The following is an 8,529-nucleotide window of genomic DNA, read 5'->3' as shown; positions in this document are numbered from 1 at the left end:
ACTGTACCTTTCAATGGGAGAAATAGCAAAGAACTTCGGATACTTTCAGTCTATCACATTTGCTTTTATGAAAGAGAATGGCATCAAATAAACAAAGTGGGGGAAAAAAGCCTATATTTTTGTTCATTGTTCATGTGGAAACATCTTTCATTGTTAGCATCAAAGAGATCTGTGATGAAGACCAGGAGTCATCCACCAGATGTCAGGTTTATAAAACATTCCAGGGTAGTACCATTCAGAGCTGTACGTGCTTTTCTTGCTCCATTATTGTTCTTAAAGTTTGTCCAACATCTAACTTGTTTATACACAGCACAGAGAAAGGCAAAATCCATACATCGACATTTTGTTGATAACAAATATTTATTAAGGACATACTGTAACCCAAGCCCTATATGAGATAATAGGGCTATAATAATGAGAGAGGGAAATGTTGTTCATGCCCCCGTAGAGTTTGGAGGGTATCTGGGGAGGCAGACAGATAAACAATGAGGGTACAGGATGAGAAGTTCAATGATCAGGTGCCATGGGAAGGTTTGGCTAGACCATCTAATGTGGTTGAGGAGGAAAGGTATCTGGGTCAAGTCAAGTCAGGTAGGGTAAGCTAAACAAACCCCCAAATGAAAATGGCGCAAATATAATGGCAGGTTTTTTTTGTTTGTTTGTTTGTTTGTTTTGCTTTTTCAGTGAACAACTGAAGGCAGTTCTAGAGTATGGGAGGCAGTGATGGAAGATGGGTGGTCTCTTCCTTCAGGAACCAGACTGATTGGAGACACTACCATTTTCAGCTCAAGGCTGCCCTGGTTTTCTGGGCACCGACATCTTTAGCAGGCAGAGAAGGAAAGAACCTGGAGGCTCTCTCATGGGAGGTTTTTCATGGGCCTGGCACGTTTGTGTACCTTCTGTTGTCCAGAAATTAGTCATATGGCCCCTCTAACCACAAGGGAGACTGGAAAATGTTGGGGGGGGGGTGAAGTTGGTTTCCAAGAGCAGTGGCAGAATCCACTTGAAACCACTTTTAGAGGACAAATAGTCCAAGTTTCTAGTTTGTATAAAGGATCTGAACAAGGGCAACCGGACAGCTAAATCATTTTTAGTTTAGATGATTTATTTTCATATTATATAATACAAACTATGAAAAAATTAAACCTTCCTTAATCCTACACCTGCTTTAAAGGATATCAAAGAAAACATGGAGAAACTGATGATAAAGTGGGTGAGGGTAGGATTTTCATCTTCAACAGTTATTTCTGATAAAACTTCTTAGCTGAGTTTTAATTGAAGGGGGAGAGTGGGAATTGGAGACACATTTCTTGCTCAGTAAGGTTCTTAAAAAGGCTAATTACAATGGAAAAAGCAATTTGGCAAGAAAAAAAATTATCTTGGCATCTGACTCAATCTTGGCTGATTGCAAGAAACACCAGTACAATAAATGTGTTCATCTGAACAGTGGAGGAGAAAAGAGCTCCAGAAGTTTAGCCCCTGTGGGGTCTGGGCACCTTTGACACCATGAAAGGTTTTTAGTTTGTTTCAAACTGTTGGTAAAGGTGGACTTTCTTTTTCTAACTTTGGAATCTTGAAGCTTCCTTTCTTCCTCAGAAGAACTGTGCCTGTCACCTCACTGCTAGGCTAGTTTTCTCTGAGGAATTAGCCAGTAGGACATAGCCTCACATGGACTTCACAACTCAAGGAGGCTCACTTTCTGAAGGCAAATCCATCTTCCTCTGCTAACGTTCTCACCTTAAAAACAATAAAAAACATCAACCCTGATGGTTAATTTTATGTGTCAACTTGACTGGGCTAAGCAATGTCTCGAGAGCTGGTAAGACAGGGATGAATCTGTGAGGGTGTTTCTGGAAATAGATTTGAATCTGTAGACTGAAAAATGCAGATGCCCTCACCAATGCAGGTGGGCAGCATCCAATCACTTGAGGGTCTGAGAAGAGAACACAAAGGAGGAGGAAGAATGAATTGCTCTCTCTGCCTGAGTTGGGACATCCATCTTCTGCCCTCAGACACTGGCTTTCCTGATTCTTCAACCCTCAGACTTTGACTGAATTACACCACTGGTTTCCCTGGTTCTCTAGCACATAGATAGCAGATTGTGGGACCCTCAGCCTCGGTAATCATGTGAATCAGTTCCTAAAATAAATCTCCTGATATATATAATCCAGATGTCTATATATAGAAGAAAACAGAACCAATAGGGTATATCTATATACATCTGTAGTTCTATATAAATATACAGAAAGATTTTCCCAGTAAATTTTATGTGTCTATACAGATTTATCTACATAGTTATGTAAATAAGCAGTTGACCCTTGAACATGGGTTTGAATTGGTTGAGTCCAATTTACCCCAAAAATATGCAGATTTTTTCAATAAATCTGCAGATAGCCATAAAAATGTATTTTCTCTACTTTGTGATTTTCTTAATAACATTTCCTGTAGCTCACCTTATTTTAAGGATACAGTGTATAGGGATGCCTGGGAGGCTCAGCGGTTGAGCACCTGCCTCTGGCTCAGGTCTTGATCCTGGAGACCTGGGATCAAGTCCCATGTCGGGCTCCCTGCATGGAACCTGCTTCTCCTCTGCCTGTGTCTCTGCCTCTCTCTGTCTCTCTCTGTCTCTCATGAATAAATAAATAAAATCTTTAAAAAATAAAGGATACAGTGTATAATACATATAACATAAAATGTTTAATCAATTATTTATGTTATTGGTAAGGCTTCCAGTCAACAGTAGGCTGTTAATAGTTAAGTTCTGGGGAGTCAAAAGCTAACCCTAACCCCCAACCCCTGGGTTGTTCAAGCCACAAGAACTGTGTCCTATTGGTTCTGTTTCTCTAGAGAACTCTAATACAGAGACCAAAAGCCAATCAAAGGAGCGCATCCTGCCATCACTTTGGACTGTCATTTAAGAAGTTTCAAAAGCTCACAACTATTAGAGGACTGACCTGCTAAAGAAACTTTTTTAAAGAACCCGGTAATTCTGATTTGGGTGAGGAAGTTGTATGGAAATGTGTTTTGGAAAGACTAGCCTTTGATCAGGACCTTGCAGTAAAGGATCCAGACAACTCAGTTTGCTTGCTTGCAAACTCCCCTATGTCTTATTTTCCCTCCTTACCAGAAAAGCCGTGCTGGCACAAGGGTAATGCCAAACATTCCCTCTAACAATGATTAGCCTCACATTCTAGAATTAGAAACAGGCTGGAATGCAAATATCCCCAGGGGAATTCATGCAATCACATAAGATGTAAAAATTGATACAGATTCTTTCAGATAGCAGGGTTTGATCAAGCAGTTGAAAGATACATGGGAGGGCTAGGGAAAGGAAACCTACTTATTTCACAACTTTTTCACTTTTAGCTTATTTAGAACAGGGGGCACTAGGTTGGAAATCTATACCTGCTACATTTTTTCAAAGCTTACTTTGTGTCATGCATGGTCTTTTATGTACGTTATTTCATTAAATCTTTGTACAACTCTATCAAGCATTATTATCCCTATTTAATAGATAGAAAAACCTAAAAAATGAAATCCTTGAGAGGCAGCCTGAAGTTTGGCATAATTGATACTAAGATTTAAAGTCAGATCTGAGTCTAAGCCTTAACTTTCGACTGCTGCCTAATAAGTGAATTTGGGGAAGAAGTCAAATATATAAACATAATTCTGAAACTTCAACTTTTTACCTTCAGGTAAATTAATAATCAATCAAAACAGGTTATTACTTCTGTTCCTAAAGGCTCTCTGGAATACTGACTCTTAAAACAACCCCTTGCAGGCCAATCTAGTGATTTCTATTGCCCTGATATTAACATTTAGTATCTTTTTATGTTTTCTAGAAATCTCTTTTTCTAGGAAAGTGGGAAAACTGGATAGCCTGGCTTTGGCTGAAATTATAAGGGAGGAGAAAGTTGTAAGACTTACCTTATGTTTTATTAAAGCTTTTGTCATTTCTTCTAAAATTGCCACACAACAGTCATTGTAGGGCTAAGAAATCTGGGATAAAAATAAATTTAAAATCTTTTATTATTATCCATAATATCTACCAGAACCTAAAACATTTCTCACATCACAATTTTTCCTCTTTTATGTCTTGTCTGATGATTTTCTATTATTAGGGAGTCTAGAAAAAAAATGCTTTTTGAGGACTCTCAGGCATGTTTGTATAATACTTATTATTTATATACTTTATTAAATGCCATCTGCTTTTGCTACATTAATGTTTCATTAAGGACCATCTGGCAGTTGCTACAGATCATATAGACTCTCCAATGAGTAGGTTCTTACCCATGAATAAATTATCAAGTGTCATGATTAGCAAAAGAGAGATTAAACCGGGTAGTGTGGAAAGAATAGGGGACCAGGATACACATGTCTCAAGGCTGCCCCCAGCTGGTCTTGTGGCCAGCACAGTCCCTCTACCTCTTTGGGCCCCACGTGCTTCACCTCAAAATTGAAGGTTGGACTCAATCTCTGGGATTACTTCAAAGTTTTAAAATTCTAAGTCAGAAGCTCAAATGCAGGGGGACCCAAGCCCCAGGAACACAGGGGAGGGGATTATGTATGGGGATGGCTGGTAAACACTTCCTGGCTGTGGCCTGGGACCTAATGATTTAGGATGGGTGGAGAGAGAGAACAGCATAAGCCAGGCAGGTGCAGCATCATATAAGGTTGAGGCAGGAGTGGGGAACTGAGACTAGAAAGATAGACAAAGAACAGATTGGGGAGGGCTTTACCTGATAAGAAGAATTGACAGCTGGATCTTTACCACCATTTCCCTCCTCCTTGTCTTAGTTTTCTTTAGTCCTTAGGAACCATTCACATAGGTCTAGCCACTCTCTTGAGTGGGTTAAACATTACCCTTAAAGCAGTTTTCCAAATGGTACAGCATGCAGGTGATGTGTGGACCTAGAAATCGAAACCTTTAGACCTAGAGATGAGTCACTGGCTGGCTATTACATAAACACTTTATTTTCTATATGTACCATGATATGGCAAAGATTGGGAGCACTACTCTGAACTAATCCAGTCCACCAAATTTATTTTCTTAGCAAATGTTTTTCATTAGCAGCTCAAGCATAAATAACATTTATATTAAATTGTGTAATTGTTTGTATTACTATACAAGCAATTATACAATTGCACAATTATATTAAATTGTATCATAGACTAAATATTTGTATCTCCCCCCAAGATTCATCCACTGAAATATAATTTCCAGTGTGTTGGTATTTGGAAGCGGGGCCTTTGAGAGGTGATTAGGTCATAAGAGCAGAGCCCTGGGACACCTGAGTGGCTCAGCGGTTGAGCGTCTGCCTTCAGCTCAGGGCATGATCCCAGAGTCCTGGGATCGAGTCCCACATCGGGCTCCCTGAAAGGAGCCTGCTTCTCTCTCTGCCTATGTCTCTGCCTCTCTCTCTCTCTCTGTCTCTCATGAATAAATAAATAAAATCTTAAAAAAAAAAAAAAAAGAGCAGAGCCCTCTTGACTGGGATTTGTATCCTCACAAAAGAGATCCCTCAGAGCTCTCTTCCCCTTCTTCCATGTGAACGATGGAGCAGGCCCTTACCAGATACCAAATCTGGCTACATCTTGGATTTTCCAGGCTCTGGAACTGTGGGAAATAAATCTTATTATTTATAAGCTGATATTTTATTATAGCAGCCCCAAAGAATCAAGACAATTATACTGAGTTATACTATATATCATCTTAATTAAATGAATGAATGAAGATAGAGAAAATTCGCTCAACACACTTACTTACTGAGGCCCTTATATGTGCCAGGAACTAGATTAGGCATGAAGGATACAGCCATGAACAACAGATAAAAACAGACTAAAACCCCTCCCATCGTAGAGCGCATATTCTAATGGGTGAAATGACAATAAATAGGAAAATAGAGAAGACACACTTCCACGTTCCAATTTGGCATGTAAGGAGCTAGGATGGTATCCCTCCATCCTAACCCAAGTGAAAAGTTGAACAAACTGAAATATCAATGACTCCACTTGGATCTGTTGAGAAGTGAGATCACAGGCCAAATGGCTGTCTTGGAGACAGACGGGCAAATACAGAGAATCACAACCTACCAGAGCAGAACCCTCTGCAGGAACCAGTCCAGGAGAGGAAAGCCTGCTCTAGAACTGATGAATTTCTGGAGGCTCACAGTGAATGAGTGTAAGAGTTAAGAACTTTCCACACTTTTGTGAATTTTACCTCTAGGACCTCTAGCAGGTTTTCCCAGTGATGACTGAAGAAAAATCTTCTAATGCTTCCAGCAGGGAAAAGGGAAGAGTAACCATCTAAAAATATACCAGTGCCTCAGTTCTTCTTAACACTCTCCTTAACTGTCTTCAAGAGAAACTCTTTCACCAAGGCCTAAGCTGTTGAGGCTTTATCAGAGCCTGATGGATCTGATGGAGGAGAAATAACCAACTTCAGCTCCTCCAGCTATTCTGCCCCCCTGCCCCCACCTGGGGGTAAAGAGCTGAGAAGCTCTTGTGTATTTCACAGCACACCTGCACAGGCTCTCTGAAGGACTGAGATCTAAGGACAGAACTATGGACCATTGGCCCTCCCCCACACCACCTTACCACCTCGTCACAAAAGGCCTATGTACCACAGTTTCTTTACCCAGTACATACATAATGCCCAGCTTTAAACAAACAAACAAACAAAACCCACAAGGCATAACAAAAGGCAAAAAACAAAACAAAACCTTGTTTGAAGAGATCATGCAAACATCAGAACCAGACTCAAATATGGCAGGGATGGATGTTTGTATTACCAGACCAGGATTTTGAAACAACAATGCTGAAGGTTCCAATGGGGACACACACACACACACACACACACACACACGGAGGCAGTATTCAATAACAGATCAGTAATTGTAATATAAGAAGAAATATTTGGTCTTTGGCCCTGGTTCCTGGCACCAAGCTCTTCAAACTCTTGGAACCTCCTGAGTGATGAGTGTCTTTGGTGTGTTAATGGAATGACTCTTGGTTGAGAGGTGCCAAATAGCTTCAGGATGAGAGTTGCTCACAAGAAAGACCATACCATGGGATTAGATGGTAGTTTCCAACCTTCAATCCTACTCATGATCTCTGGGGAGGACAGAGGGACTGGGAATTGTGTTCAATCATCAATAGCCAATGGTTGAATCAATTATGCTTATGTAGTGGAACTTCCATAAAAACCCATAAACAGTAGGGTTTGAAGAACTTCCCAGTTGGCAGACACATTGAGAGGCTAGGAGGGTCTTGTATCAGTGTGGAAGCTTAGGGCACTCACCCCATATTTTGTCCCTTTTCTCTTCCTTTTGAATGAATGTTCCTGAGTGATATCATTTATAACAAATAGGTAATAGTAACTGAAGTGCCTTCCTAACTTCTGTGAGTTGTTCTAGTGAATTATCAAGACTGAAAAGGGAGTTGTGGGAATCCCCAAATTTATAACCAAGGGAAACAGGAGTATGGGTAACCTGGGGACCTGATACTTGCAACTGGTGTCTGAGGTGTAGGCAAACTTGCAGGACAGAGCCTTTAACCTATGGAGTCTGTACTAATTCTGGGAATTGATGTCAAAATTGAATTGAATTGCTGGACATCCACTCGATGTCAAAAAACTGGTGAATTTGTTGGTATTAGAAAACACTCCAGAAAGAACCTAAGAGTAATGTAAGCAAAGAGATGAAAGCTCTGAGAAAGAATTAGAAATACTAGACATCAGAAACATTGTAACTGAAAAGGAGAATGCCTTTGATACACTAATTAGATGGACACAGCTGAGAAGGGGCCTAAAAAAAAAAAAAAAGGAACTAAAGATCCAAGAACTACAGGACAATGACAAAAGGTATAACATAATGAGAATACAAAGAGAGAAAGGATCCAAAGATGTATTTGAAGCCATAATGACTGAGAATTCCCCTAAATTAATGTCAGATACCACACCACAGATCCAGGAAGCCCAGAGAACACCAAATAGGACAAAGACCAAAAAAAGGAATAAAAGAAAAAAATAAAAAGCCTTAAAAGACCCCCCCACGCACAAAAGAACAAAAATTAAGCAAAAAACCCCACTTCCAAACCAAAACGAACCAACCAAACTAAACAGCATCCTCAAACTGCAGAAAACCAGAGGGAGAAAAAAAATCTCAGATGAAGGAAATGTAAGGCATAGTAGAGAGTGGCGAAGGCAAATGGAGAAAAAGTCAAGAGAGGACTAAGGAGTTATACAGGGAGGAGGGAGAAAGGTTTAGAATTTTTCCACCAAGTGGCCAAGGAAAGCCTCCCTGGATGGAGACCTTTTGGTAAATTTACTGTGAGTTTTGGATTTCATGGACACTTTAATAAAGCTTTTCTTTATTTGGAGACTATAATAGGCCCCTTGGTGCAGTTGGAGGGGTGTGACCAGACTAACATCCTGGTACTTACAGACTGTGTGACCTTAGGCAGGTGACCTGACTCTCTGGGCCTCCTATCCACATCTCCAGCTGAACTCCTTTCTATAGGACCTGGATC

At 40.3% G+C, this 8,529-nt stretch overlaps 1 long non-coding RNA gene across 1 annotated transcript; it reads right to left on the bottom strand.

The window, feature by feature from the left end:
* Positions 1 to 306: 306 nt before the first annotated feature.
* Positions 307 to 8,223, bottom strand: LOC140608853 (uncharacterized). Its single transcript, XR_012010852.1, has 3 exons — positions 4,740 to 8,223; positions 3,928 to 3,999; positions 307 to 1,737 (listed from the first exon to the last, which is right to left on the bottom strand). It is a non-coding gene; the product is annotated as an uncharacterized lncRNA (long non-coding RNA).
* Positions 8,224 to 8,529: the final 306 nt, after the last annotated feature.

The sequence above is a fragment of the Canis lupus genome, chromosome 18 (genome assembly GCF_048164855.1).
Source record: "Canis lupus baileyi chromosome 18, mCanLup2.hap1, whole genome shotgun sequence".
NCBI classification, from domain to species: Eukaryota; Metazoa; Chordata; class Mammalia; order Carnivora; family Canidae; genus Canis; species Canis lupus.
This window is presented reverse-complemented; position numbering and strand designations above follow the sequence as displayed.